The sequence below is a fragment of the Erythrolamprus reginae genome, chromosome 2 (genome assembly GCF_031021105.1).
Source record: "Erythrolamprus reginae isolate rEryReg1 chromosome 2, rEryReg1.hap1, whole genome shotgun sequence".
In the NCBI taxonomy this organism is placed as follows: domain Eukaryota; kingdom Metazoa; phylum Chordata; class Lepidosauria; order Squamata; family Dipsadidae; genus Erythrolamprus; species Erythrolamprus reginae.
Genome location: NC_091951.1, coordinates 22921020 through 22932403, shown reverse-complemented (window position 1 = coordinate 22932403; position 11384 = coordinate 22921020). Strand labels below are relative to the sequence as shown.

Below are 11384 nucleotides of genomic sequence, written 5' to 3'. Positions count from 1 at the left end.
AAATAAAATAAATAAAATAAATAAAATAAATAAAATAAATAAAATAAAATAAATAAAATAAATAAAATAAAATAAATAAATAAAATAAAATAAAAAATAAAATAAAATAATAAATAAAATAAATAAAATAAATAAAATAAATAAAATAAATAAAATAAATAAAATAAATAAAATAAATAAAATAAATAAAATAAATAAAATAAATAAAATAAATAAAATAAATAAAATAAATAAAATAAATAAAATAAATAAAATAAATAAAATAAATAAAATAAATAAAATAAATAAAATAAATAAAATAAATAAAATAAATAAAATAAATAAAATAAATCTGCCCCTTCCTGACATTCTAAGATAGGCTATTTGGATGGGGACTCTGACAAGCCTGTTGCTAGGAGGACCAAAGGGTAGGGAGAGGTTAGGTTAGGTTTATTGGATTTATATGCCGCCCCTCTCCGCAAACTCGGGGCGGCTCACAACAATAATAAAAAACAGTACAGTACACAATACCAAATCCAATGCCCACCCATCCAGTTCCAATTGAAATTAATAATCTCATAAAAAACAGTATATATAAAAAACAGGCACACAGTCAATCAATCAACAAAACAACATGGGCAAGGGGGAGGTGTTTTAGTTCCCCCATGCCTGACGGCAAAGGTGGGTCTTAAGGAGTTTACGAAAGGCAGGGAGGGTGGGGGCAATCCTAATCTCAGGGGGGAGCTGGTTCCAGAGGGTCGGGGCCCCCACAGAGAAGGCTCTTCCCCTGGGTCCCGCCAGACGACATTGTTTAGTCGACGGGACCCGGAGAAGGCCAACTCTGTGGGACCTAACCGGTCGCTGGGATTCGTGCGGCAGGAGGCGGTCCCGAAGATATTCTGGTCCGGTGCCATGAAGGGCTTTATAGGTCATAACCAACACTTTGAATTGTGACCGGAAACTGATCGGCAGCCAATGCAGACTGCGGAGTGTTGGAGTGATATGGGCATACGTGGAGAAGCCCATAATTGCTCTCGCAGCTGCATTCTGCACGATCTGAAGTTTCCGAACACTTTTCAAAGGTAGCCCCATGTAGAGAGCGTTACAGTAGTCGAGCCTCGAGGTGATGAGGGCATGAGTGACTATGAGCAATGACTCCCGGTCCAAATAGGGCCCCAACTGGCGCACCAGGCGAACCTGGGCAAACGCCCCCCTCGCCACAGCTGAAAGGTATTTTTCTAATGTGAGCTGTGGATCGAGGAGGACGCCCAAGTTGCGGACCCTCTCTGAGGGGGTCAATAATTCCCCCCCCAGGGTAATGGACGGACAGATAGAATTGTCCTTGGGAGGCAAGACCCACAGCCACTCCGTCTTGTCTGGGTTGAGTTTGAGTTTGTTGACACCCATCCAGGCCCCAACAGCCTCCAGGCACCGGCACATCACTTCCACTGCTTCGTTGACTGGACATGGGGTGGAGATGTACAACTGGGTATCATCGGCATATTGATGATACCTCACCCCATGCCCTTGGATGATCTCACCCAGCGGTTTCATGTAGATATTAAATTGCAGGGGGGAGAGGACCGACCCCTGAGGCACCCCACAAGGGAGAAACCTCGGGGTCGACCTCTGACCCCCCACTAACATCGACTGCGACCGACCGGAGAGGTAGGAGGAGAACCACTGAAGAACAGTGCCTCCCACTCCCAACCCCTCCAGCCGGCGCAGAAAGATACCATGGTCGATGGTATCGAAAGCCGCTGAGAGGTCAAGGAGCACCAGGACAGAGGACAAGCCCCTGTCCCGGGCCCGCCAGAGATCATCCATCAACGCGACCAAAGCAGTTTCCGTGCTGTAGCCGGGCCTGAATCCAGACTGCTGAGGACCTAGATAATCGGCTTCATCCAAGGACCGCTGGAGTTGAAGTGCCACCACCTTCTCGACAACCTTCCCCATGAAGGGAAGGTTGGAGACTGGACGGTAGTTATTAAGCACGGCTGGGTCCAGGGAAGGCTTCTTGAGGAGGGGGCGCACAACCGCCTCCTTATAAAGTGGCGGGAAGGACCCCCTCCCCAAGGAGGCGTTGACAATCTCCTGGACCCAGCTCCGTGTCACCCCTCGACTGGCCGAAACCAGCCAAGAGGGACACAGATCCAGTAAACAGGTGGCGGAACTCACAGCTCCAATGGCCTTGTCCACTTCATCAGGTGTCACCAAGTCAAACTCCCCCCAGACAGATGGACAAAGACGTTTAGCCCCAGTCACCTCGACTGACTCATTGTCAGTCGACTCTGTTTCACAATTGGAGTCGAGGTCTGCTCGGATCCGGGCGATTTTATCAGCGAAAAACGTGTTAAAATCCTCGGCACTACTCTGCAAGGGCTCCCCAACTCCCCTCTGATTAAGAAGGGAGCGGGTTACCCTAAACAGAGCGGCCGGGCGGGATTCCGCTGATGCAATCAAGGCGGCATGATACGCGCATCTTGCCGCCTTGAGCGCCACTTTGTAAGTCTTAATATGAGCTCTTACAAGTGTTCGATCGGATTCGGACTTACTCTTCCTCCATCACTTCTCCAGACGTCTCTTCTGGCGCTTCAACACCCGGAGCTCCTCGTTGAACCATGGAGCTCTACGGGGTCTAGTGCCGCGGAGAGGTCGCAACGGCGCAATCCGGTCAAGAGCCTCCCCTGCAGCCTTGTTCCAGGCCTCAGCAAGAGACTCTGCCGAACTGTGGACAAGTGTATCTGGAATAACCCCAAGCGCCATCTGGAAGCCTTCTGGATCCATCAGGCGTCTGGGGCGGAACCTCCTAATTGGTTCCGCCTCCCTGCGGGGAAGGATTGGAGCCAGGAAGTTAAGCCGCAGTAGGAAATGATCTGACCACGACAAAGGCAGCACTTCTAAGCCCCTTAATCTCAGATCATTACTCAGTTGCTCAGAGAGGAATATCATATCGGGTGCGTGTCCACCCTCGTGAGGTGGGATGGGGGAAAGAAAAAAGAAGGAAAGGAAATGCAGGAAAATTTTCTGACCAACTCAGCCTATTATGTTGTAGAAATGAGCCTCTCTGAAAATTCCAGCTGCAGAACAATGGATAGATTGGAAACAAAAGCTTTCCCTGGCCGGGAATCGAACCCGGGCCGTGGCGGTGAGAGCGCCAAATCCTGACCACTAGACCACCAGGGAAGGACATAATAGCTTTCATCCCTCCACCTTCTCCTTAGAAAGGGCATCAACTCCAAAGGCAGGAAAGGTTTATCCTTCCTGTTAATGGCTACTTCACCTTTAACCACAGCAACACACGAGCACGTAACAGATTCAAACTAAATTTAAACCGCTCCAAACTCGACTGCAGAAAGTACGACTTCAGCAATAGAGTGATCAACGCCTGGAATTCACTACCTGGCTCTGTGGTTTCTTCCCTCAACCCCAAAATCTTCAGCCTTAGATTATCTACAGATGACCTCTCCCCCACCCCTTTTTAACTGATTTTTAATTCCAATAAATTGTCAAAGCAATGGAAACTGCAGTTCAATGTTTCCAAATGTAAAATAATGCACTTGGGCAAAAGGAATCCTCAATCTGAGTATTGTATTGGCAGTTCTGTGTTAGCAAAAACTTCAGAAGAGAAGGATTTAGGGGTAGTGATTTCTGACAGTCTCAAAATGGGTGAGCAGTGTGGTCAGGCTGTAGGGAAGCAAGTAGGATGCTTGGCTGCATAGCTAGAGGTATAACAAGCAGGAAGAGGGAGATTATGATCCCGCTATATAGAGCGCTGGTGAGACACCATTTGGAGTACTGTGTTCAGTTCTGGAGACCTCACCTACAAAAAGATATTGACAAAATTGAACGGGTCCAAAGACGGGCTACAAGAATGGTGGAAGGTCTTAAGCATAAAACGTATCAGGAAAGACTTAATGAACTCAATCTGTATAGTCTGGAGGACAGAAGGAAAAGGGGGGACATGATCGAAATATTTAAATATGTTGAACGGTTAAATAAGGTTCAGGAGGGAAGTGTTTTTAATAGGAAAGTGAACACAAGAACAAGGGGACACAATCTGAAGTTAGTTGGGGGAAAGATCAAAAGCAACATGAGAAAATATTATTTCACTGAAAGAGTAGTAGATCCTTGGAACAAACTTCCAGCAGACGTGGTTGGTAAATCCACAGTAACTGAATTTAAACATGCCTGGGATAAACATACAGTGGAACCCCGACATAAGAGCTGCTCGACTTAAGAGCTACTCGAGATAAGAGCTGGGAGAGGAGAGACATTTTTTTATTTTATTTTATTTATTACTTGGATTTGTATGCCGCCCCTCTCCGCGATACGAGCCGAGAAGAGCCGGGCTGGCTTACTTTCCTTCCTTCCTGCGCTGATGCAGAGCCACTCGAACAAAGCGTCGCGCCCCTCTGATGCTTTCGGCGGCTTCCGAAGCGACGCTGGGCTCTTTTGCCGCCAAAAGCATCAGGGGGGCGTGACGCTTTGTTCGAGTGGCTCTGCATCAGCGCGGGAAGGAAGGAAAGTAAGCCAGCCCGGCTCTTCTCGGCTCGTATCCCGGCACTTGGTGAGTGGAGAGGCGGTCGCCTCCCCTGCCGCCCCACTCTGGGGGTCCTTGGCTTCTGCTGGGGGTGGGGGGATCCGAACGCTGTTTTGAATTTCACATTCCGAGTGGCCCAAACGCCAAAGGCGAACTTCCGCACCTCAGGAGTTAGCTCGCAAACGGCGCGGCTGTTTTAAAACATCGCTGCCGGCCTGGGGGGGGAGAGGGAAAGGGGGGAGAGGGGGGAGAGAAAGAGAGAGGGAGAGAGAGAAAGAGAGAGGGAAAGGGGGGAGAGGGGGGAGAGAAAGAGAGAGGGATAGAAAGAGAGAGAGAGTGAGAGATGCTCAGTGAGCCTTTCTTTGAAGTTGCCTTTCTTTCTTTCTCTCTCTCTTTCTTTTTCTCTCTTGCTCTCTTGCTCTTTCATTCTTTTTTCTTTCTCTTTCTTTCTTTCTTTCTCTTGCTTTCTCTCCTTCCTTCCCTCCTTCCATTTCATAGAAACATAGAAACATAGAAGTCTGACGGCAGAAAAAGACCTCATGGTCCATCTAGTCTGCCCTTATACTATTTTCTGTATTTTATCTTAGGATGGATATATGTTTATCCCAGGCATGTTTAAATTCAGTTACTGTGGATTTATCTACCACATCTGCTGGAAGTTTGTTCCAAGGATCTACTACTCTTTCAGTAAAATAATATTTTCTCATGTTGCTTTTGATCTTTCCCCCAACTAACTTCAGATTGTGTCCCCTTGTTCTTGTGTTCACTTTCCTATTAAAAACACTTCCCTCCTGGACCTTATTTAACCCTTTGACATATTTAAATGTTTCGATCATGTCCCCCCTTTTCCTTCTGTCCTCCAGACTATACAGATTGAGCTCATTAAGTCTTTCCTGATACGTTTTATGCTTAAGACCTTCCACCATTCTTGTAGCCCGTCTTTGGACCCGTTCAATTTTGTCTATATCTTTTTGTAGGTGAGGTCTCCAGAACTGAACACAGTATTCCAAATGTGGTCTCACCATCATTCTATATAGTGGGATCATAATTTCCCTCTTCCTGCTTGTTATACCTCTAGCTATGCAGCCAAGCATCCTACTTGCTTTCCCTACCGCCTGACTGCACTGTTCACCCATTTTGAGACTGTCAGAAATCACTACCCCTAAATCCTTTTCTTTTGAAGTATTTGCCAACACTGAACTGCCAATACAATACTCAGATTGAGGATTCCTTTTCCCCAAGTGCATTATTTTACATTTGGAAACATTAAACTGCAGTTTCCATTGCTTAGACCATTTATCTAGTAAAGCTAAATCATTTACCATATTACAGACGCCTCCAGGAATATCAACCCTATTGCACACTTTAGAGTCATCGGCAAATAGGCAAACCTTCCCTACCAAACCTTCCCCTATGTCACTCACAAATATATTAAAAAGAATAGGACCCAGAACAGATCCTTGTGGCACACCGCTTGTAACCTGACTCTGCTCAGAATACTCGCCATTAACAATAACTCTCTGATGTCTACGCTTCAGCCAGCTGCAAATCCATTGAACTATCCAGGGATTAAGTCCAATCTTCACTAATTTATCTATCAGCTCTTTATGTGGAACCGTATCAAAGGCTTTGCTGAAGTCCAGGTAGGCAATATCCACGGCACCACCTTCATCCAACACCTTTGTGACATAGTCAAAGAAATCAATGAGATTAGTCTGACATGATTTGCCTTCAGTAAAGCCATGCTGATTTGGGTCTAATAAGTTATTGTTTTTTAGGTGCTGATTTATCCTCTTTTTGAGTAGAGTCTCCATCATTTTAACTACAACTGATGTCAAGCTAACTGGCCTGTAGTTACCAGCTTCTTCTCTACTGCCCTTCTTGTGAATAGGCACAACACTGGCCATTCTCCAATCCTCAGGAACTTCTCCTGTTAACAAGGATTGGTTAAACAAATCAGTCAGGGGGGTAGCAATGACAGATCTGAGTTCTTTAAGAACTCTGGGGTGGATGCCATCTGGACCCATTGCCTTATTTATCTTTAATCGTTCAAGTTCTTCTAAGACATCGGCTTCTAAGATCACTGGAGCTGAATCCGTACAGCTGGAAGCAATGCTATATCCCTCTATAGTATTATTTTGTAAGGTGTCTTTTGAGAAAACTGAACAGAAGTAGCTATTGAAATGGTCAGCGATCTCCTTATTCCCATTAATGCATGTATTATTCCCGGTACTAAGCTTCGTGATGCCGCAGTTTTTCTTCTTCTTATCATTAATATATCTGAAGAAGGTTTTATCCCCCTTCTTTACAGATTTGGCAATTTCTTCCTCTTTTGAGGCTTTAGCAGCATATATTATCTGTTTCGCCTCCTTCTGTCTCATTTTATATACCTCCCTATCAGCTATACTTCCAGACTCTTTATACCTCCTATAGGCAGCCTTTTTTTCATTGACTATAGCCCTTACATCATTGCTAAACCATAGCGGTTTCTTCTTCCTTTTACCTTTAGTTATTTGTCTTACATACAGTCCAGTGGCTTTTAAGATGGCCTTTTTTAATACAGTCCACTGGATGCTCGCTCCTGCCATTTTATCCCTCCCCTTTAATTCATTATCTAAATATTCTCCCATTGCATTAAAATTTGTTTTTCTGAAATCCAATACTTTGGTTGCATTATAGGATTGCTCACAATGAGTTTTTACATCAAACCACAAACATAGATGGTCACTGCAACCTAAATTTTCTCCCACCTTGACATCTGAAATCCAATTCCCATTCGTAAAAACTAAATCTAGAATATTCTCCCCTCTAGTTGGTGTCTTAACCAGCTGTGCCAGAGCTGCTCCTGTAAAGGCCTCTACTATATTCTTACTTTTGCATGTAAGGGCACTGGGGATATTCCAGTCAACATCAGGCATGTTGAAATCACCCATAACCACAATATCTCCCTTTACTGCCATTTGGGTAATTTCACCCACCATCTTGTTGTCATATTCCTCGGATTGCCCTGGAGGCCTATAGATCACCCCAATTCTAATGACAGAACCTTCTTTATTTTGCTTGCAAATCCAGAGAGTCTCTAGATCTTGACACGTATTTTGAATTAGTGTTGTTTTTAGACTTTCTTTAATATAAATGGCTACTCCACCTCCCCTTCTCTCTATTCTATCCTTCCTATACAGTGTATATCCTGGTATGGATATTTCCCATTCATTAGAATCCTTAAACCATGTCTCAGTTATGGCAACCAGGTCCAAATTATCTCTAGATATTATGGCCATTAATTCACAGAGCTTGTTGCTCAAGCTTCGAGCATTTGTGCACATTACCCGAAGAACATTATTTTCGTTATTAGTTTGCCCCTTATCATCAACAACTACATCTATATTATTTGCAGCTCCCTTTTCATAAGCTTCCAAAAACTGCTTTATCCTCATTGGTCGGGGACAGAAATCACCCACATCAGTTACATCTCTGTCCCCTTTACCTAGTTTAAATGCCTGTCCAAAAAAGTTCTGAATTCCTCACCGAGCACCTGGGTACCTCTGTATGATGGATGCAAACCATCCCTCTTAAACAACTCCCTATTAGACCACCTACTGACATCATGACTTACATAGCCAAAACCTTCAGCTTTACACCACTGCCTTAACCACACATTAAACTCTCTGATACACGTTGTTTTATCCTCTTGGCCACAAACCGGTAACACCTCTGAGAAAGTCACTGAATCAGTTATTTTACCCAGCTCCACACTTAGACATTGAAAATCTCTTTTTACTACATTAACATTTCTCTGGGACAAATCATTTGTGCCAAGATGCACCACCACATCAACATTATTACCTTTACTCACAGTCTTAACAATGTTTGTAATCCGCCTCCTGTCCCTGCTGGCAGTGGCCCCTGGGAGACACCTCAGCACCTTAACCACATCCTTGCTCTGTCCCAAATCAACACCTCTAACGGTCGAATCACCCACAAGAAAATGTGTCCTCTTTTTATTTCTACTAACTGTACTTGATGGTTTGGTGACATTTATGACAACTTCCCCTTTGAACATCCCCTCATTCTCTGCCTGAGGGGCCTTGCTAATATCTCCAACATCCTTACTATTTAAATCCGCAAGAACACTATAGGAATTCGATACAGAGAGACCAAAATTGCTATGTTTTTGCTCAACTGCACGCAATCTTCCTGAACCGACAGTTGTCCACACAGCCCTCCTCCTCGGGGGGCGCTGTGGAAGTGGAGGCTGGACACATGGCTGCATTACAGCACGTGGCTGGGACAATCTTTCCACTTCTGACTGCAAGCTACAAACTAAGGACTGCAATCTAGAGATCTCGCCATCTAACCTAGATGTCCTTATGCAAAGAGGGCAGTACCCCAAGTTCCACAAGGTACTACGGAAGACAACAGCCAAACAAATGTTACACTGCACCAAGCCAGTCATCTTAACAATGTATTGAAATACAAGTACTTAGCAGGAAAATCAACAATCCCTATTGCTACCAAACTTTGCTGATTTTGGTTTATAGTTATATGATTCCGGCGCGCGGGCCACTACCTTCTTCTCCTTCTCTGTGATCTGAAGTGCAAATTAAAATGGCTTTTTCCTGCCTTTTATACTTCCCAGTCTAATCCTGCCCCAGCCTAATCTGATTGGTCTGTGTTTGAAAACAAACTGCTAATAAAATTGTCTGTAACAGCCAGTTATAAATGCCCCTTCTCCTTGAATTCAAAAAATGCAAATGCAAAAAGTAAACAGCACTACCTTCTTCTCCTTCTCTGTGATCTGAAGTGCAAATTAAAATGGCTTTTTCCTGCCTTTTATACTTCCCAGTCTAATCCTGCCCCAGCCTAATCTGATTGGTCTGTGTTTGAAAACAAACTGCTAATAAAATTGTCTGTAACAGCCAGTTATAAATGCCCCTTCTCCTTGAATTCAAAAAATGCAAATGCAAAAAGTAAACAGCACTACCTTCTTCTCCTTCTCTGTGATCTGAAGTGCAAATTAAAATGGCTTTTTCCTGCCTTTTATACTTCCCAGTCTAATCCTGCCCCAGCCTAATCTGATTGGTCTGTGTTTGAAAACAAACTGCTAATAAAATTGTCTGTAACAGCCAGTTATAAATGCCCCTTCTCCTTGAATTCAAAAAATGCAAATGCAAAAAGTAAACAGCACTACCTTCTTCTTTCATTCTCCCTCTCTATTTTTATTTCTCTTTCATTTTCTTTCTTTCTCTCTTGCTTGCTTTCTTTCTTGCTCTTTTTCTTTCTCTCTTTTACCTTCCCTTCCTCTATTTCTTGCTTTCCTTTTCCTTCCTCCCTTCTTTCCTCCCTCTACAGGATTGGGTGGCAGTGAAGTTACTCTCCCCTTTCATAAGTTTCCTTGCTTCCTTCCTCTGTTCCTGTCCCTTCACCCTTTCTTTCTTTCTTTCTTTCTTTCTTTCTTTCTTCCTTTCTTTCTTCCTTCCTTTCTTTCTTTCCTTCCTTCCTTTCCTCCCTCCATTTCTTGCTTTCCTTTTCCTTCCTCCCTTCTTTCCTCCCTCTACAGGATTGGGTGGCAGTGAAGTTGAATAAATAACTACAGTTTAATGAATAAAAATAAAAGTTTGCCATGTTGATTGTTTTGGGTAAAAAGAGGAAGGGAAGGAAAGCTCTCAGCTTATCATCTTATTAATAAGTAAAGTTACATTTATTCTTGCAATGTCTTTTTGCATAATTTAGACTAACTTTGTGAGTTTTTTGAGGGCTGGAACCAATTAAAATTATTTACATTAATTCCTATGGGGAAAAGTCGTTCGAGATAAGAGCTGCTCGACTTAAGAGCACAGGTCCGGAACGAATTAAACTCGTATCTCGAGGTACCACTGTATATCCATCCTAAGATAAAATACAGAAAATAGTATAACGACAGACTAGATGGACCATGAGGTCTTTTTCTGCCTTCAGTCTTCTATGTTTCTAATTCAAGTCAAAGACACATATAAAAATAAAAACAAAAAAAGGGACAAGGAGAATCTGACTATTATAAAATTTAGTATAAGTTCTATGAGTGACTGGATAAAAGAACACTATTGTAAATATTGCAACGTATATCAGATGGTACAAAACTATGTGAACTTTTGTAAATAGTAATTGTTGATAGTTTATACTTTTTTTCTTTTCATTACTCCTTTTTTTACCTTCTCTTAATATGATCTACAACAGTGTTTCCCAACCTTGGCAACTTGAAGAGATCCGGACTTCAACTCCCAGAATTCCCCAGCCAGCAAATGTTGGCTGGGGAATTCTGGGAGTTGAAGTCCAGATCTCTTCAAGTTGCCAAGGTTGGGAAACACTGATCTACAAGACTCTTATTTAAATTTCTTAGACTTCTGAAAAGTATGGCTCAGCTTTGCGCTCCTTTGTGTGTGTGTGTGTGTGTTTTGACCTCTCCCCTTTTTAAAGAGATCTGTAAGGGGCGTGCATAAGCACGCCATTGTGCCTACCGTGCCTGTCCTATTGTCTTTTTTTATCATTACTTTCTATGTTATGTTTATATAAACTACTACCCTATACTTGATTGACAAAAGAAAAAAATAAAATAAAAGACAGTGGTGGCATTAATCTCACAGATTAGAAGTGGAAAATGGACACTTTTCCATAGTTCCCCAGAATGTGTGAAGCCATAAAACGGCTTCTGTTCTGTCCAGCTGGTCACTTGGGATGGTCAATATTTAGAACATCCTTTGCTTACACTCATTCCCTCTTAGATAAGGGAGAAATGAAAATGGGATGCTTCTTAATCTGGAGGGAAGGTTATTCCTTGGACATGCTTGGAACTTGAAATGGCTTTGATGCTGAGAAAAAGATG

The 11384-nt window shown here is 43.1% G+C and overlaps 1 non-coding gene across 1 annotated transcript; it reads right to left on the bottom strand.

Annotated features, from left to right (window-relative positions):
• Window positions 1–3093: 3093 nt before the first annotated feature.
• On the bottom strand, window positions 3094–3165 carry TRNAE-CUC (transfer RNA glutamic acid (anticodon CUC)). Its single transcript has one exon. It is a non-coding gene; the product is annotated as a tRNA-Glu (tRNA).
• Between the last annotated feature and the right edge of the window lie 8219 nt (window positions 3166–11384).